Source organism: Dendrobates tinctorius, unplaced genomic scaffold (assembly GCF_039654945.1).
Source record: "Dendrobates tinctorius isolate UK_male_01 unplaced genomic scaffold, ASM3965494v1 ptg000046l, whole genome shotgun sequence".
NCBI lineage: Eukaryota > Metazoa > Chordata > Amphibia > Anura > Dendrobatidae > Dendrobates > Dendrobates tinctorius.
This window is the reverse complement of record NW_027361714.1, coordinates 49,324,003-49,337,714: the sequence shown is the minus strand read 5'-3', so window position 1 is coordinate 49,337,714 and position 13,712 is coordinate 49,324,003.

Sequence of the window (13,712 nt, the reverse complement as noted above, 5' to 3'; positions counted from 1 at the left end):
CATTGAACATCTGTGGGATGATCTGAAGCGGGCTGTCCATGCTCGGCGACCATCAAACTTAACTGAACTGGAATTGTTTTGTAAATAGGAATGGTCAAAAACACCTTCATCAAGGAACTCATTAATAGCTACAGGAAGCGCCTAGAGGCTGTTATTTTGGCAAAAGGAGGATCTACAAAATATTAATGTCACTTTTATGTTGGGTGCCCATACTTTTGCACCAGCCAAATTTTGATTAAATGCAGATTGCACATTTTCTGTTACTACAATAAACCTCATTTGAATCCAGAAATATTACTGAGTCCATCAGTTATTAGATATATGAAACTGAAATAGCTGTTGCAAAAACCAAAATTGCTAGAAAGAAAAAAGGTTAACATTAATAGGGGTGCCCAAACTTTTGCATATGACTGTATCCTTCTCCTCCGCGTTTCATCCCCAGACCAATGGACAGACTGAGAGAACAAACCAGACCTTAGAGTCTTATTTGAGATGTTTTATATCTGCTGATCAGGATGATTGGGTCTCATTTTTGCCATTGGCCGAATTTGCACTGAACAATAGAGCTAGTTCTGCCACTTTGATGTCACCCTTTTTCTGTAATTTTGGGTTTCATCCTCGATTCTTTTCAGGGCAAGTGAAATCTTCGTCCTGCCCAGGTGTGGACACTGTGGTTAAGAGAATGCAGCAGATATGGGACCAAGTGGTGAATAAGTGGTCACTCTCTCAGGAAAAGGCCCAGCGATTTTCCAACCGGCATAGGACCATTGGTCCCCGGATTAAAGTGGGTGATATGGTTTGGTTGTCATCTAAGAATATTTCTATGAAGGTTGCATCTCCTAAATTTAAGCCAAGATTTATTTGTCCTTATAAGATTTTGGAAATTCTTAATCCTGTTTCGTTTCGATTGGCTCTTCCAGTGACGTTCAAGATCCATAATGTATTTCACAAATCTCTGTTGAAGAGGTTTGTTGAGCCAGTGGTTCCTATGGCAGCACCTCCTGACCCTGTGTTGGTTGAAGGCAATATGGAATATGAGGTAGAGAAAATATTGGATTCTCGTTTGGTTAGATGGAGACTCCAGTATTTTTTCAAATGGAGGATAATTCTTGGGTCTCTGCCTCCAATATTCATGCCAATAGATTGGTTCATGCTTTTCACCGGGCCTATCCTGATCAGCCTGGTGGCGTGGATGAGGGTTCGGTGACCCCTCCTCAAGGGGGCTACTGTTGTGAGTTCATTCTCTGGTTCACCAGTTGTGAGTTCTCCTTCCATACTTACTCTGGTGGTAACAAGAGGTAGAGTGCTCTTCACAGCCGGAGAAATAAATAAGCCTAAAGAAAGAAAGGGGAAATCAAAACTGCCCCAGAGCAGACCCCAAAGCAATAGACAGCCCCCAACATGTATTGTCGGTGAAAACAGATGAAAACACAAACACAGACAGAAAGACAGGCTGAGCAAACGATGGGGCCCAACTAACTAGATAGGAAAGGACAGAAAAGATGCTGGCTCCAATCCGAAAAAACCCTACCAAAAATGTCCCAACACGTCTGATAGGAAAAACGGCCCTGAAGTCACTAGACTTCAAAATCCCTATATCAGCACTCCGATATATTCTGAAGACAGAGCAAAAGAGATTTAACCGAGCAGGGACAAAAATGGAAATTCAGCAAAGCCCCAGCCGGGGCTGGCTGAACACAAAACTAAGCAAATCAGATAAAATCTCATGGAACAATAACAGAGCAAAACTTAGCTTTAGAAGACAGGAACTGAACTGGAGGCCAGAGCTCAGAGCAGAGAAATCACCAGCAACCCTACAGGGCGTCAGCTGCCTTATATCCACTCAGAGACTCCCGATGTCCAATCACAATCCACCTGTTCAGGTGACAGGTCTCTCCCATCCAAATCAGCCTCACAACCTCCCTTCACCAGCAGAGGGAGTTCATCGGACATCAAAGGTGAACGAGAAAATGAGCTCACAACAGTAGAGAGGCTGATTTGACTGGTGGAGATCTGCCACCTGAGAATGAGGATGACGATTGGATCTCAGGAGTCTCAGATTGGATTTAAGACAGCCGATGCCCTATTCAGTTGCTGGTGATTCCTTCTGGCTTGTCAGCTCTTGATTTTCAGCTCTGTTCCAGTCATCTAAAGCTAAGTTTTTCTGCTAATGTTCACACTTGATTTTGTTGGTCTATTCAGTTTTTTGGTGTGGTCAGCCAGCCCCTGCTGGGGGCTGTGCTGAATTTCCACTCTTATTTATCAGTATTTTGCCAATTGGCTTTTTGTCCCTTTCTAGTTCGGTCTCTTTTTGCTCTGTCTCAGAATATTTCAGAGTGCTAATATAGTGAGAGAAGTCTAGTGACTTCAGGGTTAATTTTGCTATCAGAAGTGTTGGACATGATTTTTGTAGGGTTTTTTGCAGGTTGCAGACAGTGTCTTTCCTTTCCTTTCCTGTCTAGTTAGTTTGGGCGCCATCATTTGCTCAGCCTATTTTCCTGCCTGTGTTTGTGCCTTCATCTTGTTTCACTGTCAATATATGTGTGGGGGCTATCTATTCCTGTGGGGTCTGCTCTGGGGCAGTTAGTTTTCCCTTTTCTTGCTTTAGGCTTATTTAGTTCTCCGGTTGTGACGAGGCGTCTAGGAACATCGTAGGCACGCTCCACGGCTACTGCTAGTTGTGTGGTAAGATCAGGGATCTGCAATCTGCATAGTTACCAACCTCTCTGGTTTTCTGTGACTTAGCTTGTTTTGCTTTTTTCTCCTCGGTGACCCGTTCATAACAGATGATGCTCCAGTGTATGATGGGCTCCAATAATGCTCCATATATAATGGGCCCCATTTGTAATGTTCCAGTGTATAATGGGCCCCTTAGATGCTGCTCCAGTGTCTGATCAGCCCCATTTACAATGCTCCAGTACATGATAGGCCTAATGGATGATGCCCCAGTGTATCATGGGCTCCATAAATGCTCCATATATAATGGGCCCCATTTGTAATGCTCCAGGGAATAATGTGCCCCTTAGATGCTGCTCCAGTGTCTGATCTGCCCCATTTACATTGCTCCAGGACATGATGGGCCTCGTGGATTCATGGATGATGCTCCAGTGTGTGATGGGCTCCAATAATGCTCCATATATAATGGGCCCCATTTATAATGCTCCAGTGTATAATGTGCCCCTTAGATGCTGCTCCAGTGTCTGATCTGCCCCATTTACAATGCTCCAGTACATGATGGGCCTCATGGACTATGCTCCAGTGTTGCATAGGCCCTAATAATGCTCCATATATAATGGGCCCCATTTATAATGCTCCAGTGTATAATGTGCCCCTTAGATGCTGCTCCAGTGTCTGATCTGCCCCTTTTACATTGCTCCAGTACATGATGGGCCTCATGGATGATGCTCCAGTGTATGATGGGTTCCAATAATGCTCCATATATAATGGGCCACATTTGCAATGCTCCAGTGTATAATGAGCCCCTTAGGTGCTGCTCCAGTGTCTGATCTGCCCCATTTACATTGCTCCAGTACATGATGGGCCCTATTTTTAATTAACCCAGGCATGGCATGGCATGGAGTAATCTGAGGTGTGTGCTTCCACATTCTTCACTTTTGGTGTGGGTGAAGGACACAAGGAAAGGGGTAGCTCCTGACCAGAAGCCTGTAGTTACGACTCAGTGCTTGTATTTTTTACAACTTCAGAAGAGGAGGCAATAGAGCTGGAGGCTGTTTCAGCAATGTAAGCCACAAACAGTTCCTGATACTCTGGCTTTAAAAGCAGTCTACCTACTCCCAGAAAAGGGAGCCTTACAGGCCTTCCAGAGCTACACCATGACGCTGGCTCAACACCTCCTGCCTTAGCTGCTATTGTGTTTTTTGGCACTACCAGGAGATGCACCACCACCACCATCAGTACCAGGTGGCCCTCCATGCCCACATCCGCGTCCTCTTCCACCATACTTCCTCATGTTTTTGAAAATGGACCCAAAATGCCAGCAGATATATGGTACTGTATCAGATGCGTACAACTCTATACAGTCTATGGATAACAGTAAATCTCCGTATATATTTCATGAGGCATACACAGATGCTCACAGGCTCAGTATGGATTACCCAATAAAATAACAAGTTGAAAAAGGGTACAGTATCACCAGATACAAGCTATATATAGTATAGTGTAAACATTCTGATTTTACATTTACATTTCAGGAGGCAAACACAAACGCTCTCAGGCCCAGTATGGATTACACAAGAATATGAAAAGCTGTAAATGGGTTATATAACACAAGCGTACAGCTGTATACAGTGTTGGGGTAATCTTAAAGTTCCAAATATATTGCCGGAGTAACAGACAGACGTTTACAGGCTCATTGTTGTGAGTTCATTTTCCCCTTCACCATTGAGGTCTGATGAACTCCCTCTTCTGGTGAAGGAAGGTAGTGAGGCTGATTACCAAACAGCTGAGCAGAATGATGATGACTGGGTGACTGGAATTGCTGGCTGGATATAAGGCAGTCGACGCCCTTCTGCCTTGCGGGTGATTTCTCTGAGGGATTCTAGGAGACCAGTCTGATTCCTGCTCCTCAAAAGCTAAGTTTTCTGCTCTGTTTTTTGCATTTGTGTTTTGGTTTTGTTTTGCCTTGTTTTTCTGGATTTCTGCCTTCCCCTGCTGGGTGAATTCCTTTTTGCTCTGTCTTCAGAAAATACCTGAGTACTGATATAGTCTTTTTGAAGCCTAGCGTCTTCAGGGCTTTTTTCCCTATCAGTCTGTTGGCTCTTGTTTTGAGAGGGTTTTGGTGGATTGCAGACAGCAGCTTTTCTGTTCTGTCCTATTTAGTTAGCTTGGGCCCCATCATTTGCTCATTCACAACAGAATCACCAGCCATACCACAGATTCTAGGGTACTCAATAGCAGGAAAGAATTGTAAAAAAAACAAAAAAAAAAATGTGTGTATATTTTTTCCTCTATATCTCAGAGGCCGTAGGGGGAATTTTTTTTTCTCTCAATGGAGATAAAGCAATTGTCTGATCGCGTGGAGCAGCTCGCTGTGGAAGTGCGGGGAATTTCCACCTACCTTGCTCATTCACATGCTGCTGAACCAAAGATCCCTACTCCAGATGTGTTTTTTGGGGATCGGTCTAAATTTTTGAATTTCAAAAAAAATTGTAAATTATTTTTTGCCTTGAAGCCTAACTCATCAGGGAGCTCCGAGCAGCAGGTTAAAATTGTCATCTCTTTGCTCCGTGGCGATCCCCAGGATTGGGCGTTTTCTTTGAAACCAGATGATCCTATTCTGACTAATGTGAACGCATTTTTTCAAGCCTTGGGGTTGTTGTATGACGAACCTAATGCTATTGATCAGACTGAAAAGACCCTGTTGGCATTGAGCCAGGGTCGAGATTCTGCAGAATTGTACTGTCAAAAATTCCGAAAGTGGGCGGTCCTTACTACCTGGAATAATAATGCCTTGGCTGCTCTCTTTCGGAAGGGTTTGTCAGAAGCCGTAAAAGATACTATGGTGGGATTTCCTGTTCCCTCTGGTCTTGACGATTCTATGTCATTAGCCATTCAGGTTGATTGGCGTTTACATGAACGCAGGACTGCACAAGATGTGTTGCCACCTGTTGAACAAGTGTCTGAACCTATGCAATGTGATAGAGTTTTGTCCAGGGAGCAACGTCAGGAGTTCAGAAGGCGTAATAAGCTGTGTTTTTTTTGTGGAGATGCCTCACATATTATTTCTGTCTGTCCTAAATGAGAGAAACGTTTTGCACACACGTTTTCTGTGGGTGATGTTCAACCTAAGTTTCTTCTGGCAATTATTCTGATCTGCTTCATGTCCACATTTTCCGCCAAGGCTTTTGTGGATTCGGGAGCAGCCCTGAACCTAATGGACTTGGATTTTGCTAAACGTTGTGGATTTCTGATGACACCTCTGCGGACGCCTATCCCTTTGAGGGTGGTTGATGCTACTCCTTTGGCGAAAAATAAACCTCAGTTTTGGACCCAGGTGGTAATGCGGGTCGCCCCAGACCATCAAGAAAATTGCAGATTTTTGGTGTTGCATAATTTGCATGATACCATTGTTCTGGGGTTTCCCTGGTTGCAAATTCATAATCCAGTTTTGGATTGGAAATCTGTGTCTGTGGTGAGTTGGGGTTGTCGGTGTGCCCTTAGTGAGGCTCCGGTTTTTTCCACCTCTCCTCAGTCGCATGATGTTCCTGACTATTTGGCGGACTTTTATGATCTATTTAGTAAGAATGAGTCTGCGTCTTTGCCTCCTCATAGGAGTTTTGACTGTGCAATTGAACTGAGCCCGGGGTGTAAATTTCCCAAGGGTCGGCTCTTCAATTTATCTGCACCTGAGCACGAGGCTATGCGATCCTATATTAAGGAGGCGTTGGAGAAGGGTCATATTAGACCATCCTCTTCATCCTTAGGTGCCGGGTTTTTTTTCGTGGCCAAAAAGGATGGTTCATTAAGGCCTTGTATTGATTATCGTGCCCTCAACAAAATTACTATTAAATATCAGTATCCGTTACCCCTGATTTCGGATCTACTCTCCAGAGTTAAAGGTGCTTGCTGGTTTACCAAGCTTTTTCTCAGGGGGGCGTATAATCTTATCCGCATTAAGCATGGGGATGAATGGAAGACAGCGTTTAATACTCCGGAGGGACATTTTGAGTACCTGGTGATGCCTTTTGTGCTCACTAATGCCCCTTCTGTCTTCCAGTGCTTCATGAACGACATTTTCCGAGACTTTGTGGATAAATTTTTGATTATCTATCTGGATGATATTTTGATCTTCTCCAAGGATTAGAATTCTCATGTGGAACATGTTCGGACTGTGTTCCCGATCTTGAGGGAGAATTCCCTGTATGTCAAAGGATCAAAATGCCTTTTTGGGGTACAAAGGATTTCATTTTTGGGATTTATTTTGTCTCCGTCAACTATTGAAATGGACCCGGCCAAGGTACAGGCCATTTATGATTGGGTTCAGCCCACTTCTTTTAAGGCCCTCCAGAAGTTTTTGGGTTTTGCTAATTTTTATCGGAAATTCATAGCAAAATTTTCTAGTATTGCCAAGCCATTGACTGATCTGACTAAGAAGGGTGCTGATGTGTTGAATTGGTCTCCGGAGGCTGTTTCTTCCTTTCAGGAGCTGAAGCGAAAATTCACTTCTGCCCCGGTTTTGCGGCAACGTGATGTCTCACTCCCGTTCCAGGTAGAGGTGGATGCTTCTGAGATTGGTGCAGGAGCTGTTTTGTCCCAAAAGGATCCTGTAACATCTAAAATGAATCCCTGTGCTTTCTTTTCCCGAAAGTTCTCTCCATCTGAACGTAACTATGATGTGGGGAATCGGGAACTGTTAGCCATGAAAAGGGCATTTGAGGAGTGGAGACATTGGTTGGATGGAGCTAAGCATCAAGTCATGGTCCTCACTGACCACAATAATTTGATTTACCTGGAGTCGGCCAAACGCTTGAACCCTAGACAGGCTAGGTGGGCCTTGTTTTTTACACATTTTGATTTTGTGGTCTCTTTTCTTCCTGGCACTAAGAATGTCAAGGCAGACGCCCTCTCTAGGAGCTTCTTTGCTGATTCTCCTGTGGTGACCAAGCCTGCTACCATCTTAGGCGAAGGGGTAGTTCTTTCTGCCATCTCGCCCGATTTGAGATGTGCTCTGGAAGAGTTCCAGGAGGACAAACCTGAGCATTGTCCCAGTGGAAAGTTGTATGTTCCTGACCAGTGGAAGAAGAGAGTGATGTCTGAAGTTCATTGCTCTGCATTGGCTGGTCATCCAGGTATTTTTGGTACTAGAGATCTGGTGAGTTGGTCTTTTTCATTGCCCGCCTTGTCTCGTGATGTCAGGAATTTTGTGCAGTCCTGTGGGACTTGCTTCCGGTCTAAACCTTGTTCTCGCTCTAGTGGGTTGTTGATGCCTTTGCCGGTCCCCAGGAGGCCATGGACCCATATTTCAATGGATTTCATCTCTGATATGCCTGTCTCTCAGAGAATGACTGTTATTTGGGTGACTTGTGATAGGTTCTCTAAGATGGTTCATCTTGTACCACTCCCTAAGTTGCCATCTTCCTCTGAGTTGGTGCCCCTGTTTTTGCAACAGGTGGTTCGCTTGCACGGGATTCCTGAGAACACTGTATCTGACAGAGGAGTTCAGTTTGTGTCTAGATTTTGGAGGACTTTCTGTTCCAAGCTGGGAATTCAGTTGTCCTTCTCCTCTGCTTTTCACCCTCAGACCAATGGGCAGACGGAGAGAACAAACCAGACCTTGGAGTCGTATTTGAGATGTTTTATTTCCGCTGATCAGGATGATTGGGTTTCATTTTTGCCCTTGGCCGAATTTGCTTTAAATAATAGAGCTAGTTCTGCCACTTTGATGTCACCTTTTTTTTGTAACTTTGGGTTTCATCCTCGATTTTCTTCAGGGTAGGTGGAGCCTTCTGCCTGCCCAGGTGTTGACACTGTGGTGGAGAGAATGCACCAGATCTGGGACCAAGTGGTGGATAAGTTATCTCTCTCCCAGGAAAAGGCCCAGCGGTTTTCCAACCGACATAGGACCATTGGTCCCCAGTTTAAGGTTGGTGATATGGTTTTTTTTATCATCAAAAAATATTGCTATGAAGGTGGCTTCTCCTAAGTTTAAGCCTAGATTTATTGGACCTTACAAGATTTTGGAGATTATTAATCCGGTCTCTTTTCGTTTGGCTCTTCCTGTCACATTTAAAATCCATAATGTGTTTCATAAGTCCTTGTTGAAGAGGTTTGTTGAACCAGTTGTTCCTGAGGTGGCACCTCCGGACTCTGTATTGGTTGAAGGTAACATGGAATATGAGGTAGAGAAGATACTGGATTCCCGTCTGGCTAGATGGAGACTCCAGTATTTGGTTAAGTGGAAGGGTTATGGTCAGGAGGATAATTCCTGGGTCTCTGCCTCTGATATTCATGCCAAAAGATTGGTGCGTGCCTTTCATCGGGCTCACCCTGATCGCCCTGGTGGCGTGGATGAGGGTTCGGTGACCCCTCCTCAAGGGGGAGGTACTGTTGTGAGTTCATTTTCCCCTTCACCATTGAGGTCTGATGAACTCCCTCTTCTGGTGAAGGAAGGTAGTGAGGCTGATTACCAAACAGCTGAGCAGAATGATAATGACTGGGTGACTGGAATTGCTGACTGGATATAAGGCAGCCGACGCCCTTCTGCCTTGCGGGTGATTTCTCTGAGGGATTCTAGGAGACCAGTCTGATTCCTGCTCCTCAAAAGCTAAGTTTTCTGCTCTGTTTTTTGCATTTGTGTTTTGGTTTTGTTTTGCCTTGTTTTTCTGGATTTCTGCCTTCCCCTGCTGGGTGAATTCCTTTTTGCTCTGTCTTCAGAAAATACCTGAGTACTGATATAGTCTTTTTGAAGCCTAGCGTCTTCAGGGCTTTTTTCCCTATCAGTCTGTTGGCTCTTGTTTTTGAGAGGGTTTTGGTGGATTGCAGACAGCAGCTTTTCTGTTCTGTCCTATTTAGATAGCTTGGGCCCCATCATTTGCTCAGCCTATCTTTCTATCTGTGTGAGTGTTTTTTCATCTTGCTTCACCGTCATTATATGTTGGGGGCTGCCTATGGCTTTGGGGTCTGCTCTGGGGCAGTTTAGATTTCCCTTTCTGTCTTTAGGCTATGTAGTTCTCCAGCTGTGATCGAGGGGTCTAGGGCACCGTAGGAACCCCCCCCGGCTACTGCTAGTTGTTGTTGTTAGGTTCTGGGGTCTGCAATCCGATAGCTGCCAACTTCTCTGGTTTTCTGGACTTAGCTAGTATTTCTGTTTTTGCCTCCTACGGTGACTCATTCATAACAACTCATTATGGATTACACCAGAATCTAAATAGTTAAAAAGGTTATTGTATCAGAAGCGTTCTGCTGTATACAGTGTTGGCCAAACTGAAAATATCGGTATATATTTCCGTAGACACCCTCAGTTTGGTTTTGAGTGACCATAATAAAAAATGTTGTAAAAAAGGTCCTGGATAACAAGATAGCAAGTATATATTTTTTAGGGGACAATTGAAATCTTTGTATAAATAGTCCCGTAGTCACTCTCAGACGCTTACACGGTATGGATTTGACCGTAATGCTAAATGTCGAACAAAGGTACTGTACAACAAGATACAAGCTGTATCGAGTATAGTGTAAAAATTTGTTTCTCCGATTCACCATATATATAGAAGGCGTAACCCACACACGCTCGCTCACTATGGATGATTTAGGGAAGGTGGATTGACAGACAAACCAGCCTGTAGTGAGAAGCAGAGGTGTATTGCAGTGTAGGTGTGAAACCGCTAAGATAAAATGAAAGGGTGCCGTGTTTTAGCTTGCCCATTGGAGGGCAGTGGAGAGTGTAGGAGTGGGACTGAATAACTGCCTTTGGTCAGAGAAACTGTTAGGTGATGGTGGGCAGAGTTACCAGAACTGGAAGTATAAAAGGCTGAGGGAAGATTCTGGAAGAGTCAGTCAGTGAAGGGAGCACAGTAAAGAGGAAGTTCTGCTGAGGAAATAGAGACAGTGGAAAGGCTCCGGAGAGGACTGACAGTTGAGACGGTCATGGGGGGTGGGCCAGAGGATGGTAGCCGCAGACGAAGACGGCCTGGGGCTATCATACGAACGGTGTGCTCAGACTGGTGCAGCGCTGTGGTGGTTGGGCCTAGGCCAGCCACAGTGGCAGAGCCACAGAGGACGCCACGATTATCGTTACAAAGGAAGTGAAGGTACTGGGGCCTGTGTACAGAGAAATGTGAAACTGCTGTGGTGAATTGCTGCTGTCGACAGAAGGATGGACACTAAAAACGGACCTGTTCAATACAAACTCTGTCTCAGTCTCGTATTTGTCTGCGGCAAGAAGAGGGTCCCCCCCCACAGTTGGTTATCCTACAGATGATACCTTAATACAAATTTTTGAAGCAAAGTACTGTATCAGCACATACCCGGTGTGTCCAGTCTAGGGTTAAATTTCCGTCTATACTTCCGGAGTCAGACACAGACACTCACAGGCTCACTATGTATTACACCAGAATTAAAAAAGTAGAAAAAGGGAAAGGTATTCATAGCATACACCAGTATACAGTGTTGTGGTACTTTTAAATCTTCGTATATATTTCAATCTCAGTAAGCCAGTCAAGAATATCCGCTACTGGAAACTACATGGATACAAGTATAGACGCAAAGTCGAGTGTTAGCAGAAATTTTGGAATTACTCATCACGGGAAAACCTTCCGGTAGATGTTGCAGATGCGATGCAGACCCTCAATTACTGTGTCTGTGGAGAAAGCGAAAAAGGTTCTTTGTGAAGAAAGGATTGCTTTATCGCAGTAGCGTGGATCACATCACCATTACTCGTCTCCATCAAATTGTGATCACAGGGAGAGATGTACCCATGGTCCTGACTGCCTATCATGATGTGTCTGGTCATTTTGGAGTGCAAAAGACAGAAGCCACAGGCCGTAGGCGTTTCTATTGGATTGGCATGAGAGGAGACATTGAAAAATGGTGGCAGGAATGTCACACATTTGTGACTATCACAACTGTGAAAGGATATCATACACCACCACTGCATCCGCTTGTATTTGACGTCCATTTCAAATGGTAGCCATTGATCATCTGAAGGTAGAGGCCAGCAGGACAGGCCATAGCTCCATCTTAACCATCATTGATCAATACACCAAATTTCTAGTGGCCGTCCCTGTGAAGGATTTAACTGCCCAGACTACTCAGCAGTGGAGCAGGGAGTGGTAAGTATTGCAACTTGCAAGTGCTGTGGCCATGACCAAGCAGGGGGGGCACAATCATGGTCGACGGTACTGGCACAGGGCCCCTCATAGTATGCTGGTGTGTCTGACGGCGAGTGGGCCGTCCCACCATCTGAGACACTGTATTGTACTATGAGGGGCCCTTTGCCATTGCCGTCGGCCATCAGTGGGCCCATCCACCTGTTCAGAGCAGCGGCACATGCCCGGGTGCACCAGGTCTTGACTCCAGCCCTTGGGGGAGGGGTGGCCAGCCCAGTTAGGGAGGTTTAAAATTTGGCATCTGTAGATATGTTGGCTGGACATTCAGCTGCTGCAAAGGGCGTAATTGGTCAAGTCCGAGGAAGAGGAGGAGAAAACCGAGGCACTTTTCTGGTAACCTATGTGTCATCAGGGGAAGGTGGGACAAAATCCTTTGAAATCCATGCATGGTTCATTTTAATGAAGGTTAGATCATCAACATTTTGGGTCGACAGACGGGTCCTTTTTTCTGTCAGGATTGATCCAGCAGCACTGAAGACACTTTCAGATAACACACTAGCAGCAGGGCAAGCGAGCTCCTGTAAGGCATATTGTGCCAATTCAGGCCAGGCGTCCAGTTTAGAGGCCCAATAGTCAAAGGTGAATGACCTGTGAGGGAGAACATCGATATGGGAGTGTTAGGAATGGCGGAACGCACTAAATAAAAATAATAATAAAGTGCGTTCGCCGCTCGGGGTCCACCGTGCAGTAGGTGTTACAACCGCTGCTGAGCAATGGTAGACGAGCAATATGGCGATATAATGCGCACGGGTTCAACTTCACCCGAAGTGCGCAAAGCGGGCTGTGTTCACACACAGAGGCGCTGCAGCAAAAACATATAAAAAGACTGAGCCTGTTAGAGTCACAGGCCTCAGTTAAATGCACACACGGTATAAGGTCACAGGAGCGGGAACTAAGACAGAGGGGCTGCGTTCGTCTAGACCTACCGTGTGTGCAGCGTCGCAACTGCGAATGCCAAGAAGGGCTGCAACTGCAGCGCGGCGCAGGACACTGCCACTGGACGACACAGCTACAAAGCAGGCAGGCGCTATGTCGGACGCTAGCGCTGTGGTGCGGTGTGCACAGTGGCCTAAGGCTTGCCACAGACTGGCGCAGACTACTGAACTAATTCCCTAACCACATGCGTAATATCAGAGGGAAGGGGTTTCATAATAAGTCAGTCACCAGAATCATACATCCGTCACCATTCACACATAGCAGTATAGTCTATACTAGCGCATGGCGGAACGGCCATGAGCGCTTTTTATAGCAGCCGGGACCTTCCAGAAGCTTCCAGATCTCCGAGTTGGACCAATGAGATCTGGAGCAGGACCTGAGCACATGACTCCCGATCTCCAATGGGAAACCGTCTCATGAGCATGCTCAGTAGGAGGACAGAGGGACTTAGCCCCTGGAGAGATTTGCTGCAATGCAATCTCCTCTGCGGTTGATAAAGAGCAAGAGACCACAGAATGTAAGGATCTGGATTCCTGCAGAGCAGATGCAGGAACCTGACTCCTAACAGGGAGGAGAAGTAGTTTGTAACCATAGTTGACAACTGCTGCCTCCTGTCACTTTTAATCGATGCAGTATAAGCAGTCATGTGAGCGGTACTTGAGAAATCATTCCACAACATGGTCATTAAACCCTTGTCTCCAACGCCACTTCTGCTGTGTGCACCACGAACACCTCTTCCATTGTGCCCACTATGGCTTGTGGGAGAACCAGCACCGCTGCTGTGTGCTGGGAAAGCCTCAAACAAACGGTTTACCAGAGTTGCTTGTTTGCTTGCCAATATTATCTCTAGGTTCTCCTGTGGCATGATGTTGTGTAATTTGACTTTGTGAATAAAATTCAAATGAGTGGGCACATTCCAGCTATACCTGAACA